We start from the raw sequence: 13,389 nt of genomic DNA, 5'->3' as shown, positions 1-13,389 counted from the left end.
ATATATATGTATATATTGTTATAGGTTCGTGAATCAACCAGTGGCCAAGTCTTACTTCCCGACGAAGTAAAAATCTGTGAAAGTGAGTTATAGTCCCACTTTTAAAATCTAATATTTTTGGGATGAGAATACATGCAGGTTTTATAAATGATTTACAAAATAGACACAAGTACGTGAAACTACATTCTATGGTTGAATTATCGAAATCGAATATGCCCCTTTTTATTAAGTCTGGTAATCTAAGAATTAGGGAACAGACACCCTAATTGACACGAATCCTAAAGATAGATCTATTGGGCCTAACAAACCCCATCCAAAGTACCGGATGCTTTAGTACTTCGAAATTTATATCATATCCGAAGGGTGTCCCGCAATGATGGGGATATTCTTATATATGCATCTTGTTAATGTCGGTTACCAGGTGTTCACCATATGAATGATTTTTATCTCTATGTAAGGGATGTGTATTGAAATATGAAATCTTGTGGTCTATTATTATGATTTGATATATATAGGTTAAATCTATAACTCACCAACATTTTTGTTGACGTTTTAAGCATGTTTATTCTCAGGTGATTATTAAGAGCTTCCACTGTCGCATACTTAAATAAGGACGAGATTTGGAGTCCATGCTTGTATGATATTGTGTAAAAACTGCATTCAAGAAACTTATTTTGTTGTAACATATTTGTATTGTAAACCATTATGTAATGGTCGTGTGTAAACAGGATATTTTAGATTATCATTATTTGATAATCTACGTAAAGCTTTTTAAACCTTTATTGATGAAATAAAGGTTATGGTTTGTTTTAAAATGAATGCAGTCTTTGAAAAACGTCTCATATAGAGGTCAAAACCTCGCAACGAAATCAATTAATATGGAACGTTTTTAATCAACAAGAACGGGACATTTCAATACATTCAGGTTGTGTATCGACTACCAAGAGTTGAACAAACTTACCATCAAGAACCGTTACCCATTACCGAGAATCGACGACTTATTTGATCAACTACAAGGCTCTTCGGTTTATTCGAAGATTGATTTACGTTCTGGATATCACCAAATGCGGGTGAAGGAGTATGACATTCCGAAGACTGCTTTTAGGACGAGTTACGGTCATTACGAGTTTATGGTTATGCCGTTTGGATTGACTAACGCACCAGCTGTGTTCATGGACGTCATGAACCGAGTGTGTGGGCCATATCTTGACAAGTTTGTCATTGTTTTCATCGATGACATACTTATTTACTCGAAGAATGATCAAGAGCACGAAGAACATTTGAGAAAAGTGCTAGAGTTGCTAAGAAAAGAAAAACTGTACGCTAAGTTTTCAAAGTGTGCATTTTGGTTGGAAGAAGTTCAATTCCTCTATCATATAGTGAACAAAGAAGGTATTCAGGTGGATCCAGAAAAGATTGAAACTGTTGAAAAGTGGGAAACCCCGAAAACTCCGAAGCATATACGCCAAGTTTTAGGACTAGCTGGTTACTACAGAAGGTTCATCCAAGATTTTTCCAAAATAGCCAAATCCTTGACTGCATTAACGCATAAAGGGAAGAAATTTGAATGGAAAGATGAACAAGAGAAAGCGTTTCAATTGTTGAAGAAAAAGTTAACTACAACACCTATATTGTCATTATCTGAAGGGAATGATGATTTTGTGATATATTGTGACGCCTCAAAGCAAGGTCTCGGTTGTGTATTAATGCAATGAACAAAAGTAATTGCTTATGCGTCTAGACAATTGAAGATTCACTAGCAGAATTATACAACGCATGATTTGGAATTAGGCGCGGTTGTTTTTGCATTAAAGACTTGGAGGCACTACTTATATGGGGTCAAAAGTATTATATATACCGACCACAAAAGTCTCCAACACATATTTAATCAGAAACAACTGAACATGAGGCAGCGTAGGTGGATTGAATTGTTGAATGATTACGACTTTGAGATTCGTTACCACCCGGGGAAGGCGAATGTGGTAGCCGACGCTTTGAGTAGAAAGGACAGAGAACCCATTCGAGTATAAGCTATGAATATAATGATTCACACTAACCTTACTACTCAAATAAAGGAGGCGCAACAAGGAGTTTTAAAAAGGGAAATTTAGAGGATGAAATACCCAAAGGATCGGAGAAGCATCTTAATATTTGGGAAGACTAAACCCGGTATAGGGCTGAAAGAATTTGGGTACCAAAATTTGGAGATATGAGAGAAATGGTACTTAGAGAAGCTCATAAAACCAGATACTCAATACATCCTGGAACGGGGAAGATGTACAAGGATGTCAAGAAACATTTTTGGTGGCCGGGTATGAAAGCCGATGTTGCTAAATACGTAGGGGAATGTTTGACGTGTTCTAAGGTCAAAGCGGAGCATCAGAAACCATCAGGTCTACTTCAACAACCCGAAATCCCGGAATAGAAATGGGAAAACATTACCATGGATTTCATTACTAAATTGCCAAGGACTGCAAGTGGTTTTGATACTATTTGGGTAATAGTTGATCGTCTCACCAAATCAGCACACTTCCTGCCAATAAGAGAAGATGACAAGATGGAGAAGTTAGCACGACTGTATTTGAAGGAAGTCATCTCCAGACATGGAATACCAATCTCTATTATCTCTGATAGGGATGGCAGATTTATTTCAAGATTCTGGCAGACATTACAGCAAGCATTAGGAACTCGTCTAGACATGAGTACTGCCTATCATCCTCAAACTGATGGGCCGAGCGAAAGGACGATACAAACGCTTGAAGACATGCTACGAGCATGTGTTATTGATTTCGGAAACATTTGGGATCGACACCTTCCGTTAGTAGAATTTTCCTACAACAACAGCTACCATTCGAGCATTGAGATGGCGCCGTTTGAAGCACTTTATGGTAGAAACTGCAGGTCTCCGATTTGTTGTAGTGAAGTGGGGGATAGACAGATTACAAGAAACTACCGAGAAGATCATCCAAATTCAACAACGGTTGAAAACCGCCCAAAGTCGACAAAAGAGCTACGCTGACATTAAAAGAAAAGATATAAAATTTGAAATTGGAGAGATGGTCATGCTTAAAGTTGCACCTTGGAAGGGCGTTGTTCAATTTGGTAAACGAGGGAAATTAAATCCAAGGTATATTGGACCATTCAAGATTATTGATCGTGTCGGACCAGTAGCTTAACGACTTGAGTTACCTCAACAACTCGCGGCTGTACATAACACTTTCCACGTCTCGAATTTGAAGAAATGTTTTGCTAAAGAAGATCTCACTATTCTATTAGACGAAATCCAAATCAATGAAAAACTTCAATTCATCGAAGAACCCGTCGAAATAATGGATCATGAGGTTAAAAGACTAAAGCAAAACAAGATACCAATTGTTAAGGTTCGATGGAATGCTCGTAGAGGACCCGAGTTTACCTGGGAACGAGAAGATCAGATGAAGAAGAAATACCCGCACTTATTTCCAGAAGATACGTCAACACCTCCAACTGCTTAAAATTTCGGAACGAAATTTATTTAACGGGTAGGTACTGTAGTGACCCGAACTTTTCCATGTTTATTTATATTAAATGAAATAGATATTTACATGATTAAGTGTTTCCAACATGTTAAGCAATCAAACTTGTTAAGACTTGATTAAATTGAAATAGGTTTCATATAGACAATTGACTACCCAAGTTGATTGGCGATTCACGAACGTTAAAACTTGTAAAAACTATATGATGACATATATATGGATATATATATATATATATATATATATATATATATATATATATATATATATATATATATATATATATATAGTTAACATGATATTATGATAAGTATGTATCTCATTAAGTATATTAACAATGAACTACATATGTAAAAACAAGACTACTAACTTAAGGATTTCGAAACGAGACATACATGTAACGATTATCGTTGTAACAACATTTAAATATATATATATATATATATATATATATATATATATATATATATATATATATATATATATATATATATATATATATATATATATATATATATATCATATTAAGATATATTAATACATAATAATATCATGATAATGTAATGATTTAATATCTCATTAGATATAATAAACAATGGGTTAACAACATTTAACAAGATCGTTAACTTAAAGGTTTCAAAACAACACTTACATGTAATGACTAACGATGACTTAACGACTCAGTTAAAATGTATATAAATGTAGTGTTTTAATATGTATTCATACACTTTTGAAAGACTTCAAGACTCTTAGCAAAGTACTTCTACTTAACAAAAATGCTTACAATTACATCCTCATTCATTTTCATCAACAATTCTACTCGTACAATACACAGCTTCTAAATGTATTTACTATTGGTATATACACTCCAATGATCAGCTCTTAGCAGCCCATGTGAGTCACCTAACCATGTGGGAACCATCATTTAATATCTAGTATGAAATATCTCACAAAATAACAAACTAATAGAGCCTATATGATTGATCCATATTCTCGTGAATGAGGGTGTCCACAAACACTTTCATTTTGCAACTTACATGCATCAAACTACTCTCTCTAAAGTGTTCTTCCATTGTTCTAAGTGTTCTTCATCATCTTCATCAAAATCTAGCTCAATCTAGTTCATAAATCCATACATAAACCAAGTTATAAAACAACTACTCAAGAACACACTAACAACACTTCCAAGTTTGCTAGCTTACTTCCAATCTTGAAAATCCACTTTGAGTGATCATATGATATGCTAACTTAATGATTTAAAACCTGAAAACATGAAAAACACCGTAAAACCGGATATATCGTAGTAACACCGCAGGCTGTTTTGGGTTAGTTAATTAAAAACTATGATAAACTTTGATTTAAAAGTTGTTCTTCTGGAAAATAATTTTTCTTATGAACATGAAACTATATCCAAAAATCATGGTTAAACTCAAAGTGGAAGTATGTTTTCCAAAATGGTCATCTAGACGTCGTTCTTTCGACTGAAATGACTACCTTTACAAAAATGACTTGTAACCTGTATTTCCGACTATAAACTTATATTTTTTCTGTTTAGATTCATAAACTTAAGTTCAATATGATACCATAGAAACTTGAATCACTCATAACGGATTTAAAACGAAGAAGTTATGGGTAAAACAAGATTGGATATTTTTGCTTGTTGTAACTACGTGAAAATTGGTAACAAATCTATATTAATCATATCCTAGCTAACGCATATTGTATTATACATGTATTCTAATATATTATGTAATCTTGGGATACCATAGACACGTATGCAAATGTTTTGACATATCATATCGACCCATGTATATATATTATTTGGAACAACCATAGACACTCTATATGCAGTAATGTTGGAGTTAGCTATACAGGGTTGAGGTTGATTCCAAAAATATATATACTTTGAGTTGTGATCTAGCCTGAGACATGTATACACTGGGTCGTGGATTGATTCAAGATAATATATATCAATTTATTTCTGTACATCTAACTGTGGACAACTAGTTGTAGGTTACTAACGAGAACATCTGACTTAATAAACTTAAAACAGTAAAACGTATTAAAAATGTTGTAAATATATTTTGAACATACTTTGATATATATGTACATATTTGTTATAGATTCGTGAATTGACCAGTGGCCAAGTCTTACTTCCCGACGAAGTAAAAATCTGTGAAAGTGAGTTATAGTCCCACTTTTAAAATCTAATATTTTTGGGATGAGAATACATGCAGTTTTATAAATGTTTTACTAAATAGACACAAGTAACTGAAACTACATTATATGGGTGAATGATCGAAGCCGAATATGTCCCTTTTGCTTGGTAACCTAAGAATTAGTAAACCGATCTACTAATTGACGTGAATCCTAAAGATAGATCTATTGGGGCTAACAAACCCCATCCATGGTTGTGGATGCTTTAGTACTTCGATGTTGTTTTATCATGTCCGATGGATGTCCCGGAATGATAGGGGATATTCTTATATGCATCTTGTTAATGTCGGTTACCAGGTGTTCACCATATGAATGATTTTTATCTCTATGTATGGGATGTATATTGAAATATGAAATCTTGTGGTCTATTATTACGATTTGATAAATATATAGGTTAAACCTATAACTCACCAACATTTTTGTTGACGTTTAAAGCATGTTTATTCTCAGGTGATTATTAAGAGCTTCCGCTGTTGCATGCTAATATATGGACAAGGTTTGGTGTCAGCATGCTTGTATAATATTGTTTAAAACTGCATTCGAGATTTACTTTGTTGTAACATATTAATATTGTAAACCAATATGTATTGGTAGTGTGTAAGTGTGATATTGTTAGATTATCATTACTGGATAATCTAGGTGGTGTCTTTTTAACCTTGTCGATAAAATAAAGGTTATGGTTTGTTTTAAAAACGAATGCAGTCTTTGAAAAACGTCTCATATATAGGTTAAAACCTCGCAACGAAATCATTTAATATGGAACGTTTATAATCAATATGAATGGGACATTTCAAGTGAGGTGATATTAACCTCAAAAAGATTCTAAATGTACCTAAATACAATTGATGATACGCATAATGATTTGTATCGATAAAACACATCTTCTCAAAACTTGACGAAGACTCGTCTCGGGTTCATCCGGCATAACGGTCCTGGAGGGAGTGGATTATGTCGGACATACTTAAGTGAACTGACTAGAAGACCATTCAAGTGCACATCCGGGAAGGAATGTCCCGGATAAAAGATGGTCGTGACTTCAAATAAGTCCATCCTACCTGGACAAGTAAGTCAGGCACCGCCACCACTCACCCGGGTACGTGTGTATCGAAGAGGTTACAAATCATGTTCTCATGTTAAGGTTTACTTAGCCAAAACACACCAGTCACCCAACAATCCCTCAAGAATACTTCGAATAAATATATGAACCAGTATCAACCATGCTTGGCCAGGAGAATACCGTGAAGAAGCACTTGGAATAAAACATCAGGTAAACCCTTTTTAGTGGAACCAAGAGTGAAGACATTCATCCGTCACATTATAGTCAGATCCACCACCTCATTCCGGAATAACATACTATTTCGGGATAACCATACCACATCGAGGCTAGCACTTGGTCACGGAATAAGGCACTTGGTCCCGGAACAAACAATTGGTCTCGGAATAGACACACAAATGGGTTATATGCCACGTCAGCCTACGAATCTAAGAAAGTTTGTAGGATCTATTTGTTACGCTAATGAAAGGGACAGGTGCCACGTCAGCCCACGAATCTGGTGAAGTTTGTTATGACCATGAAAGGGACATATACCACATCATCATTCCCTCTAAACACCTATAAATACACCTATGGGGTCATTCATTGAACAACACTAGATACACACTGTTACTCTGCCCAAAATCTTAGCGTAACATTATCCAGCTGAAAATACAACTCTGATTGAGAATCCGGTCGATATCGAAGTTAATCTACACTTAAGATATTAACTCATTCAATCTAATCAAGTGAGTTTAATTCCATCGTTTGTTTTACGCCCTTGGAATCCAGATTCCAAACGGGGTTTGCACAGTTATTAGAGTTGAAACATTCGATCAATCATTTTTCCCAAATCAAGCAATCAAGCCTAAATCTAGAATTAACCAATTTAGATTTAGGAATGATCAAATGGCGCTATCTAAAGGTAGGAAACTAACCACTCTTTACCTTAATGATCTAGACGATGAAGAAACACATCAAGGCAAAATGACGAAAGACGATTTACACATGATTCACTCATAGGCCACTGGGCAAAGATGAAGGGTAAGAGTGTTAGATGAATGGAAGCACGAACCTATCATCTTCCCTTCGTTGTTTGATGTCATTCCTTCATGTGTGCCAGTTATCATAAAGGCACACATTTCAAACTGCCAAATCGGTCAAATCTACACGGACACCGGTGCAAGGGCAGAGGTCATGTTCGAACATTGATTTTTGCAGCTACCGGAGGATGACCATAGACTAAAAAGGGTCGTGACCTCACCATTAGCAGGATTCAATAGTACAACAACTTGGCCAACAGGTTTCATCACGTTGGAAGTTGTCCTAGAAAAGTTACCCTTTCAAAGCACTGCCAAAATTGAGTTTTCTATTGTTAAAACTGATTCTAGGTATAACGTCATACTCAGACGAAATGCCATGCAAAAATTTAGAGTGATCACATCAGCCGGTTAACGTTCCGGTAACTCGGTACAGTTAACAGCACTCAAAACGGATAACGCAAATACATGGAACTAGTTAAACGAGCCCGAGACCCAACCCCCTAGGGCCATTCGGCCGACCCCCTTCCCATTCCCTCTTGGAATTATTTTGGACTCTTTGTAATGTTTAGTGGGTTTATTTTAGGCCCTAGACTAAATATAATTAGAAGCTAAAACACTGGACACTATTCTAAACCTAATAAGCAGTCGACTAAATTCCCTTCTCCTCTCCCTCTTGTTGTCGACCTTCATCACCCCCAAAACACCCATCAATTTTGCTCAATTGCTTAAACCTTCAACACGAAGGTGATAGCTTTGATCGTTCTCTACACGTTGGTACAAATTGATTGTGTTTTAGAGGTATAATTCTAGAACCCTAATTTTATAAATCTGATTTTTATAAAGATTACATAGTGATTGATGGTCTATTGCTCAATCCATTGCGTGTGTACATGTTACTAGTCGTTATTTTGCCCGGTTTGTATGTTTAGGTTAAATCATGAATTTAAAGGGCATGCTACTGATATTGTAATCATGTTTTCTGTAAATTATATGTATCTAGATGAAAATATATCTAAAAATTAATAACTTTGCTCGCAAGAATCGCTTGATTTCGTTATGTTTTACTCTAGATATGACTATTAGAATTTTCGACATGTTTTTGTGCTTTAACCAGAAAACTTCATTTTTTATGATATGAATTGGTGTATGAACTGATTACCATTGGATATATAATTAAAAAACACTCAATTTATACTAGAATATCATATCGGTTGGATTTGTAAAACTCGTTTTATGTTTATTTGATCGTACATTGTAAAACTTGTTAATCGACACTTTTGAACTGAGGTAAACGACTATATAACTTGATTTATAGAAAATAATATTTTGAGTTTTGAAAATTACATAAAGAGTACTTAACTTTTCATGTAGATCATGTGTGCTAATTGTTTTTATGTCCGGATAATCGCGTCCGATAATGACTGCCTGAAAGGAGTCGAAAGTTTCTCGTTTGCAAGACAATTGGTCTAGCATGAAATAGAAATTTTTTGGGAACTTTATCTTCTATAATGTTGGTATTTGGATATTAAGGAACATATCTCATTTGAATATCAACACCTGAAAAACCTTATATGCTATGTGCTATATGTGTGCTAAAGAGGTAGGTCTAAATTCTGTCTAAATAGGGAAGTCCGACTTAAATTGAAAAAATGTACAAATTGGCTACATTAAAATACTTAAAATTTGATAGAATTAACCTTGTGATGTTTTTGACCATCTCCCACTGGTGTAGTATGATTTACATTTTGTTAGAATAAATGGTAGATTTTACATTTCTGGTGTGCGTGTAGAAACTGAACTGGAATAAATTGCATGCTGCGTGAGCTCCAGAAATCGTATGATAGCATGATAGGTCTTTTTAGAAATCTAATGACATGTACTTATGATCTGGAGCTTTTCATATTTTCATGATTTGTCATTTGTGAATAATACTTGTTTGTTTGCATAACTTTCGTGAACACTTACGACAACCTAACGAGAAAACGTGAAAACGCTAAACTAATGTTTGAAACTTATGAGTTGACCTTCGTTTAACCTTATGACATCATTGAGATGACCTACTGATATAGTTGACTTAGGTTGACCAACTTGACCAAGTTTGATTTTTGTTTGACTTGCATGAACTAGTTGACTTGGTGTTGACTTTTACTATACAAACGCGTCTGTCCGAGCAATAGGACAACTGTACTATGGATCAAATTCTATATTGAAATAGACTTATGTAACTACATATTGGTATATCTAAGTTAAATTACTCGATCTTAGTACTGACAACTCGTTGCTTGTGCAAAACTTTCAAGTGCTCTCAAGGTGAATCTACAGTCCCGTAATTTTTTTTTGGGATGAGATAACATGCTGTTTTTAAACTGCTTTAAGAATTAGACACGAGTACTTAAACTAATATAATATGAGTTTGATCAAAAATCCCTTAGATTGAATATCTTAATTACATTTGTAAGCTCGAATCATAGGGACGGATCCGTTAGGTCTGACAGCCTCACCCAACGAACAGGTGTTTATGAGTTCGTACTTTGTACACTTGATCAGTTTATGCTATGATAGGGTAAATGATAAGCCACGTAGCGCTTAGCTATTCGCGGGTTAAAGATTTATATTCAAGTGCTCATAATAGATGTATAAATTTTTTACGATGCTTTGAACGAAATCTCGTGGTCTAACAAACGATATACGATTTACTAAACTTGTAGATTTACTCAACAATTTTGTTGACCTGTTTGCATGTTTTATCTCAGGTCTCTAGAGGTATAGCTTCCGCTACGTTTGATGCTTGCTTGCTTGCATACACTGGATGGAGTTCAGCATATCTTTATTTCAAAGACTTATTACATTCACATTTTGGGAAATATTTTACTTTAAATAATGTCGTTGATTATTTACTTTTGTCATCGATATTAAACTATTTTTAAACATTAGGAATTTCAATCATATTATTTTTTTTGTTTAAACATTACTTAGCATGGTCTAAATAGTTTTAATGCCTAATATAATACTCACATTGTAATTATGTATAACACATATAATTTTGAAACTAATATCACTTCATTAAATACAAATTTTAACTCATTAATATGCGCCGTCAAATAGAGTAACATTTGGTGGTGCATTATTTTCGGTTTTAGATTGTGCCAAATATTCCTAAAATCACCTAAAAAAAGAACACTGAGCAAGACTCTCTGAAGGTGTCTTGCCATTCGAGGTCGTCTAGATGATGAAAATTATATTATACTCATTTTAATATTCTTTTTAAATGTTTTGAATTTCTATCATATTATTATTATTTTTTAACAATGAATTATCATGGTATAAATAGTTTTAAAGCCTATTATTTCACTCACATTGTAATTATGTTAGCGCATATAACTTTGAAACTAATATCCCTTTACTAAATACCAATTTTAACTCGTTAATATGTGCCGCCAAATGGAGTAACATTTGGCGGTGCATTCATTTCGGTTTCAGATTGTGTTGAAATTCCTAAAATAGAACAAGGAACAAGACTCCCTGAAGGTTTTTTGCAATTCGAGGTCGTTTAGATGACGAAACTGACATTTTACTCATTTTAATGTTCTTTTTAAACGTTTTTAATTTCTATCATATTATTATTTTTGTTTAAGAATGACTTAGCATGGTATAAATAGTTTAAGGCATATTATTTCACTCAAATTGTGATTATGTATAACGCATATATTTTTGAATCTAATATCACTACACTAAATAAAACTTAAACTCATTAATATGGGCTGCCAAATTGAGTTAAATTTGGCAGCGCATAATTTTCGATTTCAGATTGTGCAGGAATTTATAAGATTACCCTAAATGAGAACAAGGAGCAACACTCTCTGAAAGTGTCTTTCATTCGAGGTCTTCTAGATGATGAAAATAATATTTTACTCGTTTTAATGTTCTTTTTAACACTTTGAATTTCAATCATAATATTATTTTTAAAAGCATGACTTAGCATGCTATAAATATTTTTAAAGCCTATTATTTCACTCACATTGTAATTATGTATAATGCATATATTTTTTAAACTAATATCACTTAACTAAATACAATTTTTAACTCATTAATATGCGCTGCCAAATAGAGTAGCTTTTGGCGGCACATAGTTTCGGTTTCAGATTATGATGAAATGTCTAAGATCACCCTTCAAGAGAATAAGGAGCAAGACAACCTGAAGGTGTCTTTTCATTCGAGGTCGTCGAGATGACGAAAATAATATTTTACTCATTTTAATGTTCTTTTTAAACGTTTTGAATTTCTGTCATATTATTATTTTTATTTAAGAATGACTTAGCATTGTATAAATAGTCAAAGGCCTATTATTTCACTCACATTGTAATTATGTATAATGCATATAATTTTGAAACTAATATCACTTCACTAAATACAAATTTTAACTCATTAATATACGCCGCCAAATGGAGTAACATTTGGCAGTGCATTATTTTTGGTTTTAGAATGTGCTGAAATTTCTAAAATCACTTTAAAATAGAATAAAGAGCAAAACTCCCTGAAGGTGTCATTCCATTCGAGATCGTCTAGATGACGAAAATGACATTTTACTCATTTCAATGTTCTTTTAAATGTATTGAATTTATATCTATTATTTTTTTCATTTAAGAATGACTTAGCATGGTATAAATAATTTTAAGCCATATTATTTACTCACATTATAATTATGTATAACGCATATAATTTTGAAAATAATGTCACTTCACTATATACAAATTTAAACCCATTAATATGCGCCGCTAAATGGAGTAAGATTTGACGGGGTATAATTTTCAGTTTAAGATTGTGCTGAAATTTCTAAGATTACCCTAAACGAGAACAAGAGCAAGACTCGCCGAAGGTGTCTTTCCATTAGAGGTCGTCTAGATGACGCAAATTGTATTGTACTCATTTTAATTTCTATAACGTTTTGAATTTCAATCATATTATTATTTTTATTTAAGCATGACTTAGCATGGTCTAAATAGTTTTAAGGCCTAATATTTTACTCACATTGTAATTATGTATAACGCATATAATTTTGAAACTAATATCACTTCACTAAATATAAATTTTAACTCATTAATATGCACCACTAAATAGAGTATCATTTTGGTTTCAGATTGTTTTGAAATTCTTAAGACCAACCTAAAGAGAATAAGTAGCAAGACTCCATGAAGGTGTCTTGCCATTCGAGGTCGTCTACATGACGAAAATGGTATATTACTCATTTTAATTTTCTTTTTAAAAGTTTTGAATTTCTATTTTATTATTATTGTTATTTAAGTATAACTTAGCATGATATAAATAGTTTTAAAACCTATTATTTCACTCACATTGTAATTATGTATAACGAATATAATTTTAAAACTAGTATCACTTTAGCAAATACAAATTTTAACTCATTAATATGCGCCACAAAATGTAGTAACATTTGGTGGCGTATAATTTTTAGTTTCAGAATATGCTGAAATTCTAAGATCACCCTTAAAGAGAATAAGGAGCAAGACACCCTGAAGGTGTCTTGCCATTCGAGGTCGTCGAGATAACGCAAATGATATTTTAC

Source organism: Rutidosis leptorrhynchoides, chromosome 5 (assembly GCF_046630445.1).
Source record: "Rutidosis leptorrhynchoides isolate AG116_Rl617_1_P2 chromosome 5, CSIRO_AGI_Rlap_v1, whole genome shotgun sequence".
Taxonomy (NCBI): Eukaryota; Viridiplantae; Streptophyta; class Magnoliopsida; order Asterales; family Asteraceae; genus Rutidosis; species Rutidosis leptorrhynchoides.
The sequence above is the reverse complement of the archived record's forward strand: the minus strand, read 5'-3'. Positions refer to the sequence as shown.